At 38.6% G+C, this 23412-nt stretch overlaps 1 pseudogene; it reads left to right on the top strand.

Moving 5' to 3' along the window:
• LOC109387910 (elongation factor 1-alpha 1 pseudogene) overlaps positions 1-16225 on the top strand; it is a 104666-nt pseudogene extending 88441 nt beyond the window's left edge.
• The last annotated feature ends 7187 nt before the right edge of the window (positions 16226-23412 follow it).

Here is a 23412-nt window from a genome sequence, read left to right as displayed (position 1 = left end):
AAGGGAACCCTGGTGCACTGTTGGTGGGACTGCAGATTGGTGCAGCCATTATGGAAATCAGTATGGAGGTATCTCAAAAAACTGGAAATGGAACTACCATATGACCAATCAATTCCACTCTTGGGTACCTATCTAGAGAAACCCAAGACGCTAATTCGAAAAAATATATGCACCCCTGTGTTTATTGCAGTGCTATTCACAATAGCCAAGACTTGCAAACAACCAAAATGCCTATTGGTAGACGACTGGATTAAAAAACTGTGGTACATTTACACAATGGAGTATTACTCATTATAAAGAAGAATGAAATTGTACCATTTGCAGCGGTATGGATGGACCTAGAGACTATTATGTTAAGTGAAATAAGTCAGTCGGAGAAAGACAAATACTAATTATTTTTTTATTCATTACTGAAAACCATAAAATATCTCTTGCTATGAAAACATATCTTACATTTTTAATTTGTTTATCATATATTTATGCATCAGTGACTTGTTAATGTATTTGTCTAATGTATATTAAAATCATTAATATTTATCATCAGAAAAGAGCTAGACTATGCACTGAATGTCTTCCAAAGGGCAAATTGTAGTGATTGCAAGGAGTTGACCAATCTTTTTCTGCTCTGGGGTTTGAAGCACAACTGAAAGCTCTTGGCAATCCTGTGATGCCTGCGATAGTAAAGATAAGGAGTAGCATTTCTTAAGCATCTACCTGAAGGAATAGGGCAGACTGCTTTATAGAACATACATAAATTTGTGTCCATGCCGTCTAGCTGGTTTCACACACATATCTTTATATTTCATTATTCTTAGCCATATGTGCTTTATACCCTCCACATGTATCAGTTATAAGCATATCTTGCTCTGTTTGTAAAATGAAGATATCATCTAGGAATGGCTCTTTGGCAAAGATATAAACCCAGTGAATGTTTGATTGGCAGGCATGTTTGGTTATATTCTTGGTAGGTTAGTTTCAAATGACATTTTCTGCATATGTCCAACATTTGAGAGAACCAGAACATCCAGACTTGTGCATGGTTTTCTTTGGGCTATCCAAATAAGAAAACAAGCCTGTCTTCCAGACAGCAAGACTGAAAGCAGTGTAAGGAAGTGTGATTCAGGTCAATGAGGTAATTGAGGAAAATGTCATGACAACCCAAATTAAAATGAGCAGCCTCACATTTGCATGTGCCAGCTGCTCCTCAGGAAATCTTCTGGCTGCTTTTTGTTCCGATTAGACATAATAACATGGCTGCAAATTACATGCAACTGAAAGGGAATTGACTCATGCTCAGCAGGTATTGTAGGAGCAGACAAGCCCTGGGAGGATGACATTCAGAGAACCAAGCAACACACACACACACACACACACACACACTTTTCTCTCCCATTTCTTCTGTGATGATGTGCTTGGATACCATTTTAAAACTTTTAAAATGAAAAGGTTTTTTTTAACCTCATACCACTCCTAAGGTGCCATGTGACTTGTCACACAGTACCGTGCATGGTTCTGAAGCCCTAGGCTTTATCCGGTCACAACTCACTTGTTCCCCAGGAGGACAGTACTGGTGCTGGAGGGCACCTTCCCTTGAGCAGGTCATAAGCTCCACAGTCTTGAAAAGTAGGTGCATAACACCATTGTGAGCCCTTCCCTGTGTCAGACACCCAGGTATTCTCTTGCAGAGTCTTCTGGAAACATCATACAGAGAGATAGGTTTTGTGTCCTTCCTCTGTACGTCTGTGCTCCTGTGTTTCACAGATTTGAAGGTCAACTGCAGTGAGGGCTTTGTACCCCATGTCCCAGTGAACTTGGCAATGGGGCGTTATCCTCTAGAAGATGTTTATACATATGGCCTTCTAGGTGAATATCTGGAACGGTGACTTTGGAATGGCTTCCCTCCATCAGTTGTTGGCATCTCATGCGGCCATTTATCAGCTCAAAACAAATTAAGTCGTCACCTAGTCAACGCAGTTTCCTGCCTGTGGCAATTGCTGAGCCAAGCAGAGCAGATTGGCATGTCTGCTATCTTGATGGCACAAAGTCCTACAGAAGCAGGACAACTTTGCACCCACACCAAAATGTTCTAAAAGACACTGGCTCTGTTCAGCACATTTGTAAATTCATTCTAGAATATAAAAATAAATGCCCCATCTAAAGATCATCTCCCAGTATTTTTTAAAATGTAAGACTGATTTCAAGTCATAAATGGCAAACTCTCCTGCAAGTACTAGGGGAAATTTTCTGTAATATTTCTATCTTGTTAAGTTACCATAGTAATAATCTCACTCTGCTAAGGTAACTTTCTCAACAGGTCAGAGCTTGAAATTCTGTGTTGTAAATTTCTAAATCCAAAGAAAGGCACACGTTTATTTATTGGAGTTCAAATGTAGAAATCTGACAGCTTTGAAGACTTTAAAAGACACTGAATCAGCGGCTATAAAAGGAAAACACTCTTGACAATTTAATTTTGTATAGTACTACAGCTGAAGAGACTATGTGGTGATTTATGAAGGGCATGTTTGTGGGCTGGATTTCAGAATTTCTGCATGAAAGGTGAATTTGTGCTCAGAATGCTTGCATCTTCAAAGACCCATGAGCTTGGCTGTGGGTACATGTAGCATTTGGTTTGGAAATGTATGAAAGAAGCACTGCCATTGCTTAAGAATAAAATTTAACTGTCAATGCACTTTGATACATTGTTAGGTTATTTTATATGTTATTTATATATGTCTGCATTGGGGCATCTACCGCCATGCTTTAGAAGCTCCTGAGAGCTGAGATTATCTCCATGTAAGTGCGAGCGCTTTGTAGGCACTACAGGTAACTAGCCTTTTAACTTTTCTGATGCTGAGTTGCTTCATTCAGTGACATCCTCTCAATTGTTTTTGATCTCAAGTGTACTGTGAACTAAACAGAGAAAAGACTGAGTGAATGAAGTCAAATGTTGCATAGAAGATGCTTCTGGAATGGCTACATAGTCCATCCTCTTCAAAGACTAGGATAGAAAAAAAAGAAAACATGGTCCTTAAAATCAAAAAGTACAATCTCGTTGGAGAAGATAAAGTACACGTTTGATTCATCTAGAGACTAATTACAAAGCAGTCTGAGAGCAAGTATAGACTGTTTAGTATACACTGAGTGTGCAGTTATTAAAGATATGATGGGCAGATAGCCATCAGCCCTGGGCAAGTGGTGATTTTCCTCCTCCCCTCCGGGTTTCTTCCTTCCATTTCAGCTCTCCTCTTAGGAGCTTGCTCTCCAGGAGCCCCACTTGTTGAATCCATACAAAGGAGACTTATGGGTTCCAAGACTTTCCCCTGTATCCTCTTTGGAACCTGGACCCAAAATGTGTTTTATTTCCTCTGGGACCAACGTTAACTTAAAGGAAGAGATAAGTTCGACAGGTCAGGGGACTTTTCATGGCCTCTCAAATCACTGCATATAATCAACTTTCTTTGCTGCTTGCTGGTTCCATCTGTAATTAACAGAGACTTCTAAGAATACAGAGAAGAGTAAGAGGCACCTTTCTAAAACAACTATATTTGTATGTGAGGCATAGGAGAAACGACATTCCTGGCAGCAGGGATTTGGTGAGGCAAGTAAGACAAAATTATGCCTCAGGCACAGAGTTTAAGTGGGCACAAAAAAACACAGAAAACAAGATAGATAATATTTTAATGTAGTACTTTTAAAAATAAAAATTGGTTCAAAAATATCCATAATGAACAGAATCTCAGTTTTAAATAAAGACAGGATCAGTATTACTGATTTTTACTTTTGCCTCAACTCAAGCCAGTATGGTTTACTATGACAAAGTACTAATTCTGTCTTTCAAAAATGTTTTATTTTGTTCACCATGGATTTTCTTGCATTAATTTTAACTTTGGAAAAAATTTGCATTAAAATATTGTTTATCTTGAATACTGAAATTTTTGGTGCCCCCTTAAAGTTTAGATCTGAGGCCAGGTGACTTATTCAACTTACCCTAGCTAGTAGAGTACTAGGTCCAGTCCTGCTACAGGACTGATAAAGGGGAAAAGAGGGAAGAAAAATTTGTGTAGGAGGTCAAGATAAAGAGTCTAGTTTCTAATAATGTCAGAACATTAAAATTGAACTTTCCTGGAATGAAACAATGATAAAAGGCCAGAAGGGAAATAATAGGTGAGGGATATAGTTATACATTTGGGAATTCTCATAGCCACAGGAGGGCATCAATTAAAATATTGAGAGACTATACCCTCCAAGAGAGTATGGAAAGAAAAGGACAGCAGACTAAGTACTAATATGAGGTTTATGATTAGTTGTAAATGAAAGATTTTCCTCTAGAGGATTATCACTTTCAAAGTACAGCAGGTCTTCAAATAATGTTTAGTCAGACGTCGTTTCATTATAACGTTGATGAGATGCCGTAAGATCTTAATTCCTTTTTATATTAATTAGCATATGGTAAAATTGGTTTCATTATATGTCATTTTGCTTACAGTTGCAGAACCTAAGAACAATGTTAAGTGAGAACTTACTATAAACATATTCTAGAATAGAGGTTCTCAAACTTGCACATGCATATGAATCAGCCGGAGGGGTGGTTGAAATGAAGATTCCTGGGCCCCGCTCCCAGGACTCTATTTCAGTAGATTTGGGGTAGGGCCTGAGAATTTGCATACCTAACAGGAGATTCTGATACTTCTAATCCAAAGCCCATGCCTTGAGAACCACTGGGCTAGTATAAATAGAATCTTTACAAGAGTGGTTTGTTTAAAAATGTATGTAGGAAAATGCTCAATGGAGAAATCAAATTCTGTTATTTCCTACTACTATAAACTCTCCAGGAAGAAACAAACAAAACAAATTATTCCACCACCCCTCCAAGACCAGAAAGTTGTAGCAACAAATAAGGTTAGTTGGAATAAAATAATAGAGGGTGGTGGGAATTGTAAGCTAGGGATGCCACACCCCCGTCTATAGGTACTGAAGTTCAATTAAAACAAAATAAATCACTACGTACGGCAATTTGTGCCTCTGACATTCTGAACCCAATAAGAATGTTAAACTGGATCACCTGAGAAAGAAAAGGGGCTCGGAGGCTCGGTGATTTAAAATTTGATAAGGGGAGCAACCAGGAGTTTCCTGGGAACTGGGTTTGATTCTTGCTACTGAGGAGGATAAAGGGATCAGTTTGCACAGCTGATGTAGATAAGAGCCTATTAAAATGCAGCCCCTTGAAGCTGGAGGGACTAAGCACTGAGTCCACTGATCTTGGGAGCTTTGGTGAAGGTCCTCAAGTCACTCATGGATGGGATGATTGGGACCCTCGGACAGCTGCCCATATTTGAACAGACCATGAAAGCATAGGGTATGGCAGCCACAGCACACAGCGTTTGAGGAGTGGCACTGTCCTCTGTGTTCCTCACAGATTTGCACCCCACAGCATTTGAAGTTCTTCTATAGCCCAAGGTAGGGGAGAGGAGCACAGACGACCACAGACTTTGGACATCTCAGAAATCTTGGAAAATCAAAAGCTCAAACTGCACTTAATCTGATTGAGCAAAACGAGGCAATGTGACATTTCTTGAATTCCAAGTGTCATGGAGAAACCCCATACTTTTCTCAATTAAAGAAGACAACTTGATAGCAGCTCAATATGGGGCACTAGCTTGACAACTGTTGCTTTACAGAGTAATATATGGAGCCCCATTTGTCTTCCCCTACCCCAAGAATTTGCTGAGAAGCCATCAATTTCATTCCTGCTTGTTTCTAGTATGAGGTGATACAAACTGTTTTCCGTATTAAAATGAGTGAGTCAGCTGAGAATTATATAACTTTTGGAACGTGACAAGTAAGCTACCAACAAAAAACACGTCTCATGGTTAGACATGGTGCCTGATTGGATCTCAGTGTAAATAAGCTTCCATACAGGTTGCTTGACTTCCATTTCTAGCCTCACAGATTGTAGAATAGGGCAAGAGTCACAGGATGTTAAAATAAACTGAACTAATTCAGTAGAAGCAGAAACTCAAACTAGAGGTACACAGGTAAGCAGAAGCCATCTTCACCTTCTGGAACAGGTGTCTGCAAACTACACTCTTGAGGCAAATCTGGATGCCACCTGTTTCTATAAATAAAGTTTTATTAAAACACAGCCACACTCTTTGTTTACATATTGTCTGTGGCTGCTTCAGTGACAGAGTTGAGTAATTGTGACAGAGACTGTATGGCCTACAAAGCTGAAAAACATTTACTATCTGGCCCTTTACAGAAAAAAATGTGCTGACCCCTTCTCTAGAGAGAGAACTTGGAGGTTTCCAGTTCACTAAATTCACCTGGAATGTGGTCCAGTTGAATTTTATTTACATCTCAAATGACAAGGTACTTCAGTGATATCTGGTCACGGTAGTATCTGTGATCAAATTTGACAAAATATGAATATCTCTAACATGAAATCTGACATATAGGCCCCATCTGATGGTGTTTTGTTAGGTTCCAACTTTGATAATTGGTCCCAAACTTCAGACCTTCCTATTCTTTTAGCTGGATTTCAAGCTGGCCGAATTATTGCCAAGGTCTGCCCATAGTTGCCCCCCTAAAGTAGCAAGTTACTTTCTGGCCCTGCCTGGCATTATTCTGTAGGTAAGATAAAGAAGTTGGCAAGTTTTTCCTTCCCAGTTGTATGTCCTTTCTTTCCTTGGAAAAATCTCATCAATTGCAGAGGCCTAGTGTTCTCATACTCTCTGCCTATCAAAACCTGCCCTGACAAGAAAACACATGAACCTCATTCACAGTCAAATACAGACAATGTATAACAATGCAAGATCACCTTTCCAGAGGGATTAAAGTCCTAGGTGCATCAGCAAGTAAGTAGGATAAACATTTTTTTTTCATTCCCTGTTTTTGAGGTTGGGATATAAAAACAAAGAAAAAAAACCAAAAAACAAAAACAAAACACCAGGTAGGCTAGTAGCTTCCTCCCCTAAGAGCCAGTTCCTCTGAGCTTAATCTGTAACCACCCAAGAACCCCAATATCAAAAATCACCCAGAATACGTAATAAAAATGCAGATCCTGGAGCCCAGTCCTGAACCAACTGAATCAGAGTATCTGGAGATAAGTTCCAGAAAGGTTTCATTTCAACAAACACAGCTTCCTTTTCATGATTCTTATGTTGAGTCAAGTTTGAAAATCATTGCACTATACGGTGTGCAGCCATCCATTATCCTGCCCACTGCTTTTGTACCTTGATGAGCGGTGATGGGGGGCTGGAGATGCTCCAGGACCTGACTTTGCTCAGTCTGATTGGCCATTTAATGGTCCCTGACTTGCAGGTGAGCTGATGAATTTCTCACAGTTGTAAGGGCTCTCTCTGATGGGGACGGGTGTAATGTTTCAGAGTGTGCAGAACATTTATTATTTACTTTCACATTAACAGCACAGGACAATGATATGAGGTAATCATTAGTACGTTTCAGGAAAGTTACCCAGTTTCCTTAATTGTAAAATGGGGACTTTTGATAAAGCCTATTTCAAAAGGTTGTGAGAACTGAGATAATGCACTGAAAGTGCATAGCATGCAGGAAGTGGTTAATAACTGTCAACAACCACTGTTGCTAATTTTATTTCACATGAGAAAGTTAAAGCCCAAGAGATTTATTCAATAGATCAGTTACACACCATGTAAGATGCTGAGAGGAAGTTTTGGAACCCAGTACTTTTGGAAATTAGTCTTTCTTTCACCCAGAGGTTGATTTATCACTTATCATGAACCTCATAAAGTAAGCTTCAGAGCCCCCCTCATTTGCATGGACCCCTTTCAAGGCTCCTAGAGGGACCCAGGATATGTTTACACAGCCAACATTTTTATAATATTTGCAAAAGTTAGATAGTTTAATCACAAATTGGTGTAGAAAACTTGCTTTCCAGTCCTACTTTGTCATATTTTCTCTCGTCTTATTGGGGTTGGAGTGGCCATAGGCATTTTAGGGTCCCCAGCTAAGGCGAACTTGAGTAGGGAATGCTTTCATCTTGGATTTAGTGGGGTATTTTGTTATGTGCCTTGCAATCACTTCTGTGTATAGTTACATCATTGCTAGCAGTCTCAAAGTAGAATTGACTTCTACAAATAATCCTGCTGACCATTTTTCCAGCACATGTGGTGTCATGACCCAAAGGTGTCCCGATCAGAGCTCATACTATATGAAGGTGTGACAGAATACCTAGCGCCCAGCCCTAGAGGTGTATGCTTAGTGGAAGTGAAACTAATTATGAATTATATGGAACCAGGAGCTAGTCTGTGGCAAATTCTTACAGACAGCAAACAAGTAAAATTATAAATAGAAGTTTCTGTTTTCACCGATGTCTAGGCACAACAGAGGTTGTCTCTTGTCAGGAATATACTCAGTCATATAGTGTATGCAATTAAAAATGTTTCACAGGTTTTTTTCCCACTTTTTTGATGGGAACTGCACAAAACAGAATTGATCAGAATTCCTCAATTTGTAAATCACAAATATGCAGCAGTTCTGAAACTAATGAGTACAGGCAGTGTGTGACTCGCATGTTTTATACACCCTCTCAAGAACAGAATACCTGACTCGAGCTACAACAAATTAGGAAATTGAATTGGTAACTAATCATCTCTCCTCAAAGAAAAGTCCAAGTCCAGTGGCTTCACTGGTGAGTTTTCTCAAATATTAAAGTATCCTCTTTGGAGAAATATCTATTGAGGTCCTCTGCCCATTTTTTTAATTGGATTGTTTGTTTTTTGGTGTTGAGTTGTATGAATTTTTTGTAAATTTTGGTTATTAACCCCTTATCAGTGTATCATTGGCAAATATCTTCTATTTAGTAGCATGTCTTTTTGTTTTGTTGATGGCTTCCTTTGCTGTGAAAAAACTTTTTAGTTTGATACAATCCCATTTGTTTATTTTTTCTTTTGATTCCCTTGCCTGAGGAGATATAGCAGTAAAAATATTACTAAGGGTAATGTCTGAGAGTTTACTTTATAATTTTCTTCTAGACGCTTTATGGTTTCGATTTTATATTTAAATCTTCAATCCATTTTGTGTTTATTCATGTATGTGGCGTAAAAAGGTGGTTCAGTTTCATTTTTTGCATGTATTTGTCCAGTTTTTCCATCACCATTTATTGAATAGACTGTCTTTATACCACTCTATTCTTTCTTTGTCATAGGACCATATAGGCATGGGTTTATTTATGGGCTCTCTATTCTGTTCCATTGATCTATGTGTTGGTTTTTATGCCAATGCCATGCTTTTTTGATTACTGTAGCCTTGTAGTATGATTTGATATCGGGTAGTGTGATACCTCCAGCTTTGTTCTTTCTTGCAATTGCCGTAGCTATTCGGGGTCTTTTATGGTTCCATATACAATCTAGGATTATATGTCCTAGTTCTGTGAAAAATGTCATTGGAAATTTGATAGGAATTGCATTGAATCAATATATTGCCTTAGGTAGTATGGACATTTTAACTGGATTAACTCTCCCTATCCATGAGCATGGTATATGTTTTTATTTATTTGTATCTTCAATTTCTCTCTTCGATGTCTTATAATTTTATGAGTACAGGTCTTTTCCTTCCTTGGTTAAATTTATTCCTAAGTATTTTATTTTATTGATGCAATTGTAAATGGGATTGTTTTCTTAATTTCTCTTTCTGATAGTTTGTTAGTGGTGTGTGGCCAATAGACATATGAAAAGATGCTCACTGTCACTAACCATCAGAGAAATGCAAATTAACCATAACGAGATACCACCTCACTCCAGTCAGAATGGCTATCATCAATAAATCAACAAACAATAAGTGCTGGCAAAGATGTGGAGAAAAGGGAATCCTTGTGCACTGTTGGTGGGATTGCAAATTGGTGCAGCCACTGTGGAAAACAGTATGGAGGGTCCTCAAAAAATTAAAAATAAAACTACCTTATGACCCAGCAATTCCACTCCTGGGTATTTATCCAAAGAAATCCAAAACACTAATTTGAAAAAATATATGCACCCCTATGCTTACTGCAGCACTTATTCACAATAGCCAAGATATGGAAACAACCAAAATTTCCATCAATAGACACTTGGATAAAGAAATTGTGGTACATTTATACAATAAAGTATTACTCAGAAAAAAAAATCTTACAATTTGCAACAATATGGATGGACCTAGAGGATATTATGCTAAGTAAAATAAGTCATACTGAGAAAGACAAATACCATATGATCTTACTTATATGTGGAATCTAAAAAACAGAATAAATGAACAAACGAAACAGAAATAGACTTATAGATACAAAGAACAAACTGATGGTTGCTAGATGGGAAGGGGGTGGGGGATGGGTAAGAAAGGTGAAGAAATTATGAAGTACAAATTGGTAGTCACAAAATTGTCACAGGGATGTGAAATACAGTATGGGGAATATAATCAATAATGTTGTAAAGACTGTGTAGGGTGTCAGATGAGTACTGGACTTATCAAGGGGAGTCACTTCATAGATTATATAAATGCCTAGCCACTGCACTGTACCCCTAAAACTAATACAAAACAATATTGAATGTCAAATATCACTATATATATATATATATATATATATATATATATATATATATATATATAGAGAGAGAGAGAGAGAGAGAGAGAGAGAAAGAGTCACAGGATGTAAAGTACAGCATAGGGCGTATAGTCAATGGTATTGTAATAGCTATGTACCATGTCAGAGGGGTAGTAGACTTGGATTTATCACTTTATGAGGATTATAAATGTCTAATCCTTATATTGGTTTGTATACCTAAAACAAACAAATACATAAACAAGTAAATAAATAGAAATAATAGCAGCCTTACTAAAATTCATTAAGAAAATAGAGGAGGGAACACTTACTAACTCATTCTATGAGGTCAGTATTACCCTGATGTCAAAGCCAGACAAAAACATTACATGAAATGAAAACCATAAGGCAATGTTCCTCATGAACGTAGATGCAAAAGTCTTCAACAAAATATTAGCCAATCAAATTCAGCAACATTGAAAGAGGATTTTAACAAGGAATGCAAGCTTGGTTTAACATCTGAAACTTGATTAATATAATACATATTAATAGATTAAAAGACAGACAGACATGATCATCTCAATAGCAACAAAAACATTTGACAAGCTCCAACACCCATTCACGATAAAAGCTCTCAACAAATGAGGAATAGAGGTGAATTTTCACACACTGTTAATGGCATTAAAAACGAGAAAACTTATCACTAACATCATACATAGTGGTAAAAGATTGAGTGCTTTCCTCCAAGAAAAGGAACAAGGATGTCTACTCTCACAACTTGTAGTCAACATTGTACTGAAGTTTCTAGCCAGTGCAGTAATGCAGGAATAAAAATTTAAGGCTGCAAACTGGAAAGAAAAAGTAAAACTTTATTGGCAGATAACATGATCCTATATATACAAAGTCATAAGAAATTATATATATATATATGGTTTTTTTTTTCAAGATTTTATTGGAGAATTGAGGGAGAGGAAGAGTGTTGCAGAATTGGGTAAGGGGACCAGACAATTTGTTGTTCTTCAGTCTTGGTTGTGGAGGGCACCAGTTGCCATCTGGCTTCCCATCGGCAGCTCATGGCCTCTAAGCTTAAAGTGCTGTGTTCAATCTTAGTTGCAGGTGGGCGTAGCCACCATCCCATGCAGGAGTCGAACCAGCAGCCTTGTTGTTAAGAGCACATGCCCTATCCACTGAACCATCTGGGTGGCAGCTCAGCTCAAGTTTCCAAGTTCAGCTTTAGTTGCGGGAGGGCATAGACCACCATTGAACAGGTAATCTTGTTGTTACAAAAGCTGAGCCATCCTGCCACCTGTTGGCCGCTCAGCGACAGCTCAGCTCAGGCGCAACGTCACTGGCCCATGTGGGAATCAAACCGGCAGCCCTGTTGCTCAGACCTCATGCTCTTAAGCCAGTTTTTAACCAACTGAGCCACTCGGCCAGCCCAGAAATATATATGTTAAAAACTACTATAACTTAGGGCCGGCCGAGTGGCTCAGTTGGTTAAGACCTCACTCAAGAGTGTGAGCTCTGAGCAACTCTGAGCAACAGGGTTGCCAGTTCGATTCCTGGCCCTGAGCTGCCAACAGGTGGCAGGATGGCTCAGCTAAAAAAACAAACAAGCAAAAACTACTATAACTTATAAGCAAGTTTGGCAAGGATGCAGGATGCAAAGTCAATTTAAAAAGTAAATTGTATGAAATACTAGCAGCAAATAATTAGAAAATGAATTTTTTTAAAGTTCCATTCATAATAGTATCAAAAAGAATAAAACACTAAAGATTAAACAAAACTAGTATAAGTGGGCATGAAAGAACTTTCTGGGTTGATGAAAATGTTTTAAAATATGTTGTACAACTATGTAGATTTACTAAAAATCACCAAACCATGTGCATTCACAATGATAAATTTTATGGTATGTTAATTATACCTCAATAACATTTATTAAAAATATACCTACAGAAAAATCTGAATTATCTTTTTATTCTCACAAGAAATAGAAATATCTTTATTTTCTCAGAGAAAACAATATTATATATCTGTCACATAGCAAGGCAAAGATTATACAACAAAAATGTAGGGGGAAAGTGTTTTAGAGTTGTGTTAGTCAGTCAAAATATTTTATTTTTCTGAACTTTTTAATATTTCTCAGCATTAAAAATCAATATTTGCCTTGTTTTTATTTATAATTTGTATTGCTTTTCTTATAGAAAAAATATATAAGTTTGACCCTCACAAAATCCACTTCTTCTCCTATTCCTGTGCCCTAGTCCCTTTGTCTAAAGGGAACCACTTTTACTAGTTTATTATATAGTCGTCCAGAGATAATCTAATTAAATAATAGTAACATAATCTAAATTAATAATAACCTAATAGATAACCTCCCATTGCTAAGGGCCAGGCTGTGCTCTATGGACTTTGCAATTATTAATTCATTTAATTCTTACATCAATTCTATGAGATAGGCACTATTTTTATCCATGTTATGGATGAGGACGCTGAGGCGCCCAAATGTGTAATAACTTTGCCATGGGAAGTTTCAAATTCGGGCAATCTAGCTACAGAGTCTTTAAACTGCAACTCAGATTGTCTCTCAATAGATACTTAAGTGTGTGGGGGATGGAGGCAAGTGGGAGTGATTTAAAGCATAGGTACATAGAGCTGTTTTGTGGTTGGTTTTGTTGTTGTTGTTGTTTATAAACGTATGCTAGACACAATTTTCTGCACTGCTTTTTTGGCTCAACTACACGTGCTGAAGAGAGGACCAGCTACATAAATATCTGGGCCCAGCACAAAAGGAAAATGCAAGGCCCTGTCTTTAAAAATTATTAAGAATTTCAAGAAGGCCACTGCAGAGCATGAAACCAAGCACAGGATCATTTTAAGTGGCTACCTGTGGTCACGAGCCCATGAAGTCAGCCCTGCATGGAGACCGTAGATCCCAGTACTGTTGCCTCTAACTCTTGTCCCAACCATAGCTATTTCCCACCTACTGAGCATTAGCTGATGAGAGAACTAGGTGACATCTTCATGACACAATTTAGGGACAGGCCAGCTTTTCTGTTATGGTTGTCAGCTTGCTGAGAGAGAACCAACAAGCACACTCACACAGTTCCTGCTATTGACTAAGACAAAGAGAAAACGAGAGCCTGGCTGCATAAAAATATGGATAGAGATCTGGAGATTAGAAACCTGCAGCCCGAAACTCTTTGTTTCTTATCTTCCACTTTATTTTTAGCAAGGTAATTTAGGTCACTAATATGGACCAGATCAACAGAGCTAGCACTAAACTCTTCCCTTCTGCCTGTCCCTCCCCACACGAAAATAAAAATTGTTCCCAACCTGCACTTTTAAGTAAAATTCATTAAGCTACCTTACTCAAATGATGCTGAAAAATTGGATTGCTAGACTCTTAGCAGCATTTCCTATTATTTGAATTTTTTAAATTTCCTTTGAAGGGGAAAGCAGAAACACCCAACGAACTTCAGCTCAGCAGACTGACACTAATAAGACACTTTTCTGACCTGCTGGTGGAAGCTTTGCTTTGGTCTCTTCTGCATTTCCCAGCTGATGACTTACAGTGACTTAGGGAATTAACTTGACACCGTGTTCACAAGCTGATTGGACAAATAGCTAACAACAGGGTTAACTGTCACTGGGAGGACTACAAAACATGAGGCTCTGGCCAGGCATAGGACATCCAATTCAGCATTTTCCAAAAAGATACAGGCAAGAAAAAAAAGAGCCAAGAGGAAAATTTCCAGAACATTTCCATTTAGAAGCACGATGAAACTTGTTGACTAAGGTATCGACAGTATCTAGGGCATGCGTTTGACAATCTGGCCCAGGTGACGAAACTGACAAACACACACAAAAAACTAGCACAACATTATCTGTAAATTGGTTGTGATTGAATACTTCATGTCATCAAGGGAATAGAGGCAATGAAAGAAAAGCCTTATTTCTCTGCAAAGAAAAGAATTTCTGTCAGAAAGAGACCAGGAAATAAAAGAGAAAAATATCATAAGAGAGATCACTATGCATTCTGTAAAGCACATATTGTAAAAGGAAAAGGGAAAAGCAGCTTGATTCTGAAACTCTATTCAGTGTAATTTTGTGTAAGCTGTTCTCTAAGGAGAGAGACTGAACCCTAATCAACCAGCGTCTTCTTCCAGATGGCTCTAAGTGTGCCTTCATCTTTTTCTAAGAGAGGGTGGCGATGATTCCCTACTATGAGGAAAGGCACATTTTAAGACTTGATCAGCTTTTTCACAATGGGTTTGCCTCGAGAACCCAGGTGTCATGGAAACCGCTGCTAAATCTAAGCCAAAAAGGGAAAGGAAAAGACTCATATCAACATTGTCATCTCTGGACATGTAGATTTGGGCAAGTCTACCACCACTGGTCATCTGATCTACAAATGTGGTGGAACCGACAAAAGAACAATTGAAAAATGTGAGGAGGAGGCTGCTGAGATGGGAAAGGGCTCCTTCAAGTCCGCCTGGGTCCTGGGTAAACTGAAAGCTGAACGTGAGCGTGGGATCACCATTGATATCTCCCTGTGGAAATTCAAGACCAGCAAGTGATTATATAACCATCATTGATGCCCCAGGACATAGAGACTTTATCAAAAGCATGACTACAGGCAGATCTCAGGCTGACGGTGCTGTCCTGATTGTTGCCACTGGTGTTGGTGAATTTGAAGCAGGTGTCTCCAAGAATGGGCAGACCTGTGAGCAGGCCCTTCTGGCTTACACACTGGGTGTGACACAACTCATCGTTGGTATTAACAAAATGGATTCCACAGAGCCGCCTGACAGCCAGAAGAGAGACGAGGAAATCTTTAAGGAAGTCAGCACCTACATTTGTGCCAATTTCTGGTTGGAATGTTGACAACATGCTGAAGCCAAGTGCTAACATGCCTTGGTTCAAGGGGTGGAAAGTTACCCATAAAGATGGTAGTGCCAGTGGAACCACACTGCGTGAAGCTCTGGATTGCATCCTGCAACTAACTCATCCAACTTACAAACCCTTGCAACTTCCCCTCCAGGATGTCTGCAAAATTGGTGGTATTGGTACTGTCTCTTTGGGCCGAGTGGAGACTGGTGTTCTCAAACCCGGCATGGTGGTCACCTTGGCTCCAGTCAGTTTACAGCTGAAGTAACACTGTTGAAATGCACCATGAAGCTTTGAGTGAAGCTCTTCCTGGGGCCAGTGTGGGCTTCAATGTCAAGAATGTGTCTGTCAAAGATGTTCGTCATGGCAGTGTGGCTGGTGACATCAAAAATGATCCACCAATGGAAGCAGGTGGCTTCATGGCTCAGGTGATTATGCTGAACGCCCCCAGGCCAAATCAGTGCTGGATACGCACTGTGCTGGATTGTCACACAGCTCATGTTGCTTACACATTTGCTGAGCTGAAGGAGAAGATTGATCATTGTTCAGGGAATAAGATGGAAGATAGCCTGAAGTTTTTGAAATCTGGTGATGCTGCCATCGATATGGTTCCTGGCAAGCTCATGTCCATTGAGAGCTTCTTTCACTCCCCTCCTCTGAGCCATTTTGCTGTTTGTGACATGAGACAGACAGTTGCTTGGGTGTTATCAAAGCAAAGACAAGGAGGCAGCTGGAGCTGGCAATATTATCAAGTCTGCCTAGAAAGCTCAGAAGGCTAAATAAATATTATCCCCAATACCTGCCACCCCAGTCTTAATAAGTGATGGAAGAACGGTCTCAGAACTGTTTGTCTCAATTGGCCATTTAAGTTCAATAATAGAAGATGGTCAATGATTACAATGCATCATAAAACCTTCAGAAGGAAATGAGTGTTTTGTGGACCGTTTGGGTTTTTTGTGTGTGGCAGTTTTTAAGCTATTAGTTTTTAAAATCAGTACTTTTAATGGATACAACTTAACCAAAAATCTGTCACAGAATTTTGAGACCCGTCAAAACAAAGTTTAATGAGAAAAAAAAAAGACTTGATGAAAGGATTTTGCCAGTACACATTTATAACTTAAAGAACACTCTCAGAATGATTTGTATGGGTTTTCACTTTACCCGTTTTCTGCGTGGCAATTTTTGGCTCATGATCACTGAGCTGATGGCATGCTTCAGTAGAATTCTGGTTCTCGAATGGCTGCCACGTCCATGGCTTTTTTTTTCCCCAAGAGACCTTTGATCAGTACTTGTTAAATGAATAAAAATATAGACCATGTCACAACATCCAGTGGCATACCAGTTGACAATGTAGGAACTAGAAGAGGAAGGCCAAGTTGGCATCCTTGAGCTGAAGGCAAGGGCCCTGAGTTCCATCCTTGTCTACACAGAACATAATAATGTGAACATGAATGCAAAATTTAATCCGATGGCACTTCCAGCTTCATGAGCATTTTCAGCAGTTATTATTATTATTATTATTATCATCATCATCATCATCATTATTATTAGCTGCACAGTAACAGAGTTTACCTAAAACAATGCCACAGTGTCAACAATGAAGTTGTAATTGTTGAGGAGTTTCTGGGAGAAAGTATTCTTGAGAAAGGATTCCTGGTCCTTACACTTATTCATTCATTCATTTGTTTACTCATCCAACTATGTACTGAGCACCTACTAAGTCTCTGTCATTGTGCTAAGATCCTGAGGCCGTGCAGGTAGATAAAGTAACATACCCTACTTGCCCTCCTCAGGTTTACAATCTAGTGGGGATATTTCAATTATAATAGTTAGATCAGGGCTATGATGCCATAGTGTGTTATGCGATTCAAACTTTGAAGGATACTTAGTCATCTTTAGGGAGTTATAAAGTATTCCCAGAGAAGAGGCATAAAAGCATAAACCTGAAAAATGAATATGAGGTAGCCAGGCAAAAGGCGGGAAAGGATATTTCAGTAGAAGGGCTAACTCTTTGCAAAAGGCCAAAGGCAATTCCAGGGAGAGCCGTGCTGGGAGCTAAAGGAAGTTCATGATGATAGAGTGTCGAGTTGGAGCTGAGGATGAGAGATGGGAGGATGGGGTTCGAGGGGTAGAGGGGATGGCAAGAAGGCACCATCCTCTTTTATACCTGGATAGGTATCTATATTTAATTGAATTAAATTCTGCCAACTCAGACTATGCTAAATGCAGCCAGAAACACAAGACTTATTAGGAAATGCCTCTACCCTCAAGGAGCTTGAGTCATTAGTAGCAGAGTCTCAGGGTCCAAGATCTATGTCAAATCTCAGAACAAATCATCCATGAGATGTGAGATGTCCCACAATGATACTGAGTGCTGATTCAGAAGTCCTGGCTCACGAAGAAAGAAGAATCTCATTCTTTCACTTTGGGATTTTAGCGTGATTTGAAGGTGTATGTGTGTACATGTTTAAAACACACCAAGAGAGATTCTTGAACTTCCTACATTCTACCAACATTAAGAAATGAAGGTGAGCTAAAGAAATCATAAATCAAAATTATATCTTTTGAATTCTAGAAATATTAAGAGGGAAGGTCTATCACAGAATTATATTACAGCATGTGCTTTGTGATGTAGTAACAATGGCAGAACTTAAAAAATATTGTAGAAAGAATTTACCTCAAACTTCCCTTTTTTTCATAAATGTTTGAAAAGGCTGTTTTCCATCTGATTTTGCAAAGTAATTACAGAATATCGTTTTCCCCTCAAAGTCTATATGTTTGACTAACATATAATCTAAGGAATCTTCAAGGGCTTTGGGAAAGTTCTCAGAAGACATTTGCAATGAAAGGCAGTGCCTATTTTAAAGTAATGGATATTTAAACAAATATGCCAAAGCTAACATTAAATGTCAAGCTACTCATCATCATTCAGGATAATTAGAGTTATTTAATATTCTCTCTTTGTATACCGTATTTCCCCATGTATAAGACACACCCTTTTTTGAAAAATTTAGGGTCTAAAAACTGGGTGCGTCTTATACAATGTTGTAGTTTTTTTACTTGCATTTCCCGCCAGTGATGAGGAGTTGCATGAATTTTATGATGAATAAAACTTGAGCTCAATAACTTTACGTAATACATTTTTTTCAAATTTCGGGCCCCAAAATTAATGTGCGTCTTACATGGGGAAATACGGTAATTTTGGTGGGCTAATAGACTTTTTGATAAGTTCCTTTCTGGACCCAATCAGGTAGAATCCAATTCCAGTCTTAATCAGAGCTGTGATTTGTTGATTTCCAGAGTATGCATGTTTTAAACAAAGACCTGTGCAGCCAACTACAGCTAAACAAACAAATTAATTACAATAATAATTTGGAAAACCACTAACCTAGATCGTGGTTCCCAATCTCGGATTAGAAGACTCCTGGAGTTACTGTAAACACATTTCAAATCCATGTATTCACCAAGCAATGTCTCTATACCACACTGAACCTCATGAAAATATTTGTGCAATATCTTAAAAAATATTCATATAGAGTTATGTTTTAGTAAATAGAAAACATTTAAGGGTTACTAAATTCATGGTAGTTTTTGTCATTTGCCCTCAAGCAGTCTATTCTAAAATTGCAATTATAAGATAGCTGAAAATCTTTTTACTTTAAAAAAGAATCCTCATTCTGTGGGACAGAGGCCTGTTTGTTTAGTTTTTTCTGTTACTGAGAGAGTTGCTTTCTGTTGTTCTAATTCACAGACCACTTATAAGCATATTATATATCATATTATATATGACAATACAAGTAAATAGTTTGAGGCTATAATGAAGCAGAATTTTAGCCGGCCTGAGTAATGTGCCTAGGTGCTGTCCTCCACCTACATGAAGTCCCACGAAACTCCCAGGGCTGGTCGGAAAGAGAGACTGTATCACCTTGTTTGCTCAGAAGTGCAAAACTATATCTTAATCTCAATTTCAGCAATTTTCCTTGGTCTATCAGATACTGTTATCACCCTTTTCCACTTCATGATGCTTTCATGCTGTTTTTAAAGATGTAATTATTCATGTGACTCATTGCAAGCTATCTCAAATCCTTTTTTTGAAAGTAGGTGTGGCATGAATAATAAACTAATTAACTTGTAATGTCATACAAGAAGTAGATTTCATTATAAAGCAAGAGTTCTGAACAACTTTTAGATATTTTTTTCTGAATAATGTGTCCCACTGGGCTGAAATCTTTATCAGAATGAAGAACAAATTTTTCAATTCCAGGCAAATAAAACTAATTTAACATCTATTGATTGTATTATGTGTGCTGCTGGGTGCTAGGAAACAAAGATAAATTAAAATCCCCTTCCATATTTTTATTCTCTATTAGCTCAGAAAATGGTGTCTGAGGGCAGGAGGTGTCTTCGATGGTTATGTTCACAATTTTCCTTTTGTTTAAAGTGCTATAGAAGCAGAGAAAACAGAGCAGTTTTTATGGCACTTGGGGAAGTAGAGAGTGAATCAAAAAAGTTTTTGCTTCATCAAAGAGATATTTGAGATGTCTTGAAGGATTAGCTGTATTTTACCAGGCAAAGAAAAGAGGGAGGTCACTCCAGGGAAAGGGATCAGCATGAACAAAGGCACACTCCCAATTTTCCTTCTATCTCTCTCACTTTTTTTTATTAGATCTTCCTCCTTGACCCATCCCTAAATAATTGGGGTTACTCAGGACTCTAGCCTGGGCTCACTTACCATCTCACACTACAAACAAGTCTTAAGCAATTCTCATCCACACCCATGGATGGCTTGAGTCCCATCTTTATGTTGATGACAACTAAATATGTATCTCCAGCCCAGATCTCCCCGCTTAACTCCAGATGAATATAAGCAAATCCTTCGCGACATCCCTTCTTTGGTATCTCACAGACCAAACTCAACAAACTCGACATGTTCAGAACTGAATTCATCTCCTTCTCATATGCTTCCTCCTGTAATTTTCCCATTTCGGTTACTGGCACTAGGATACCCCAGGTGCTCACATCAAAATCCAGGGTATCATCCATCACTCCTCCCTTTTGCTCACTCACAGCCCCCATACAATCAAGTTCTATCAAGACAGTCTCTGAAGTAGTTCGTGAATTTATCTACTCACTTTGCCCCTATTGCTTCCACCTTTCTCTTATGTCCTACATCATGTCCTTAATTCTTGTGTCCTAAATCACTAAGTAGTAACTCGCCAGCAGAAGGTGAGGAGGAGTGAACAGGAATATGAGGCACAGTGGAAATGGTTCATGCTAGAAGCGATGCCCTGAGGCTAGAGAACAGTGCCACGTATGACTTGGTGTTTCATGTTGTTGGCAGTTCTAGCAAGTCTACCTGTCTGAAAGGTGCAAGCTAAGTAAGCACAGTACACAATACTCCTCTGCGGTGCGGAGGTAGCAACAGTGCTCCTGGCAAGTATTTGTCTTAAGTTAAAGTGATGCTCTCTGTGGTCACCAGACCAGGAATGTCGAATAATACGTAGGAGGTGAGGTCCTCTCCTCTGATTTCTGTCACGTAGGGACCTCATGACAAATATGTGAGGCTCCTGTCTTAAGACTCAAACAAAACTGTAGCAAATTAATGAATGAATGAGCCGTATTTCCTCATTTGAGAATTGCTCTTTTATTGCCTTTGTCCATTCATCTTTGTGTGTGTTGAACGAATTATAAAAGTTCATCTCGTAATAAAAAGGGAAACTCTATTTAGGTCACATTGGCTGCAAAAAGATTTTTCCTAGTTTTGTGTATGCGTATATTTGTGTTAGCACATTTGTGTCCATGTCCTTTTTCTCTCACTCCCAGACACCAACTCTCTCCTGCTTTGACATGTGCCCTGAATGCTTGGCAGTCCCTAAATGGACCAGGGCGATGAAAGAGCCAGCCCAGAGGGCACTGCAGCTCACAGGAAGACATTTCTCAAAACTAAATACTGTAAGACCGGGCTTTTCACTTTATTGTCAAACAATTTCACGTCTTAAAACGTGTTTTTCAAATACAACATGCCCCAAGTTAACTGAAGGTTTGGAATAAGATTTTAGTACAACTAATTTCACTTGAGTATGTCTATTTTCAGAATGGCCATTGTGCCAAGGACATGTTGATCAAGTGACTTCCCCTAAGTGTTTTGGCAATCCACCCTGATGACACACTGCCAGTTATCAACAGCACAATCAAGTTCAGCAGAACTGAAGCCTAAGCCCACAGGGCTGACACCACTGGACTTCGAAAACAGGCTTCTCATATGCTAAATGAGCCCTGTCTAATACCAGTCTGGATTCTCTAATTCATTTCAAACAGTTATTTTTATTATTATTATTATGATTATTAAAGTGAATTGTGTTAAAGAATGGAAATGGTACAAAAGGTGGGAATAAAAACTGACTTCCTTCTCCAGTCCCCTAATACTCCGCATTACAATATACATATTATTGTGCACGTTGGTTTTTTTTTCACTTAATCATACATGCTTTATATAGTTATGACATACAACACAGATATGTATATACAGATCATTTTTATATTGATAAATAATACTACAACATATGATAAGCCCCTAGCAAATATAAGAAGAGAGCATGAAATCGAGGAATATGTCATTGAAGTAACTAGAAATAGAAAGCAAATGTAAAGAATTTTAATTTTGTGGAGCCCAGCTTTACACAAATACAGTTAAAAGTGGAAATAAGTGGATGATTTTCCAAAAAAACTTGTAAATGATTTATAAGGCGGCCCTGGGACCCTGGACACAGAGATCATTTTAAATTCAGGATACACTGAGCCCAAATAGGTCCAGCTGATGTACTTAACAGAGTCACTGCGCCTGCCTAACGAGATATTACACCTCCAATAAACTCACTGTGCTGTGTCTAATAAGCGCCTAGCACTCCATATATATTTGTGGAATGAAGGAATCCACTATGCAGAGTGAACCAGTAATGAACCTGAGAGCTCACTTTCTGAAGCGCTGTCCTCTATGGGAATATCACCCACAGTTCCTGTGACAGCCGCCGTCTGCAAGTGAGACATGCAACGTTCCTTTTCTTTAGCCCCACTGTCATTAGGATGAGAGACAAGTTCTGATTTAGTAGGAGCTTATTTTCACGACTATCCTTATGTTCTCTGACCCAAATTCACGGAAGGTAATTAAATCCATCCTGGTTACATCGGAATGCCGTGGGTTATAAATTTTCTCCTGAACAATTGATATTAATGTCTTTTGGGTTGGCAAGAGGAATAGTACAAGGACAGTGAGACCCTTTGATTTGGGATCAGGTAATTAAGGGAATCTTCTCCTTGTGCAGCTACCTAAGTCAGAAATAGTAATTTCTGCATTCAATTTTAGTTTTTCTTTAGTTTTTAAGGTAGCTCCTAATGATATAAAAATGACAGATTAGATATGGTTTCTGTTTTCTGAGACACTTAAGATCACTATTGACTCAGTCCAGGCTTTTTCACTAGAAGCAGAGGGGGAATGATGGGATCTCGCAAAAGGACCCTCAGCTTATTGAGGGCGTGAATAGATACGAATGAAAGTAGAAATCAGATTCCATCAAGAAAGTGTGAGAAAGGGTTTTCATCAGATGAGGCAGAAAAGAAACGTGGTCCTTACAGCTGGTCAGAGATCCATGTCCGTAAAAGAAAGAGAAAAAACATGTACGTCTCACTATTTCAAGGAGAGGAGTAGCCCTCTCTGAGTTTTATTATGTGCTTTAATTGATAGAGAGGACTGGAAATCAAGACATCTTGGTCCTGTTCCCATAATTTGAATGCTTTCACGTTGCTCTTTCTGACTTGATCAAAATATTCTCCATGTGCGGTGGTTTTAAGAGTACAGCTCTGCAACCACCATTACAGAACAAGCAATTCAAGTAAGTCATTACATTTTAAGTACTTCTTAATTCAGAAATAAAGGAACTAAATGTAGGCAGGAGATTTAAAAGTCCGTAATG

This window comes from Hipposideros armiger, unplaced genomic scaffold, assembly GCF_001890085.2.
Source record: "Hipposideros armiger isolate ML-2016 unplaced genomic scaffold, ASM189008v1 scaffold_174, whole genome shotgun sequence".
Taxonomy (NCBI): domain Eukaryota; kingdom Metazoa; phylum Chordata; class Mammalia; order Chiroptera; family Hipposideridae; genus Hipposideros; species Hipposideros armiger.
The sequence above is the reverse complement of the archived record's forward strand: the minus strand, read 5'-3'. Positions and strand labels throughout refer to the sequence as shown.